The sequence below is a fragment of the Octopus bimaculoides genome, chromosome 10 (assembly GCF_001194135.2).
Source record: "Octopus bimaculoides isolate UCB-OBI-ISO-001 chromosome 10, ASM119413v2, whole genome shotgun sequence".
Classification (NCBI taxonomy): Eukaryota; Metazoa; Mollusca; class Cephalopoda; order Octopoda; family Octopodidae; genus Octopus; species Octopus bimaculoides.
Genome location: NC_068990.1, coordinates 49,744,636 through 49,745,262, shown reverse-complemented (window position 1 = coordinate 49,745,262; position 627 = coordinate 49,744,636). Strand labels below are relative to the sequence as shown.

Below are 627 nucleotides of genomic sequence, written 5' to 3'. Positions count from 1 at the left end.
ATGAAAGGCATCAAGGAGCAAGATATCACACTGCTCAGAGTTGTTCATCCACAACTCTGGATGAACAACAGATATAACTCTGCTATCACCACTAGTAAGGCTTCCATCGAATTAGGAAGAATGTCAAGCAAAGAGATACCATCTCTCCAAAACTCTTTAGTGCACATCTAGAAATGGTCATCAAGGAGACTGACTGAAAGGGAGGTGTGAACATCAATGGCAAGCAACTAACACACTTCCAATTTGCAGATGACATTGTACAACTCATTGCTGAAACCACAGACCAGTTGCAGACCATGCTGACAGAACTGGACACACACACACACACACACATTTATATAGCAGAGTTTTGGATCAGGATACCCACATAAGATGGATTTTCTTCATTTTTTCACTGCAGCCTTGGAAAGTTTATGATTTTTTTTGGCCCTCTCGCTGGACTGATTTTGGCTGTTTTTTTTTTTTTGTTTTCTTTTTAGTATGCACTTTAAAATGATGGCAGAAGCCTTTTTGGTAAAAAAGCAAAAAAAAAAATTTTGAAAATATTTTCAGAAAAATAGGTATGTTATTTAAGGGAGATTTAGCTGTTGTTTCTAGCACATCTCACGATGACTTGGTACCTCCCTC

The 627-nt window shown here is 38.1% G+C and overlaps 2 protein-coding genes across 3 annotated transcripts in view; one reads left to right on the top strand and one right to left on the bottom strand.

Moving 5' to 3' along the window:
- The window catches only part of LOC106878624 (protein IWS1 homolog), an 863,399-nt gene that overhangs the window by 685,641 nt on the left and 177,131 nt on the right, over positions 1-627 (top strand). The gene's annotated exons all lie outside the window — the stretch shown is intronic.
- Positions 1-627, bottom strand: part of LOC106877617 (zinc finger protein 665) — a 34,215-nt gene that overhangs the window by 8,750 nt on the left and 24,838 nt on the right. The window lies entirely within an intron of this gene.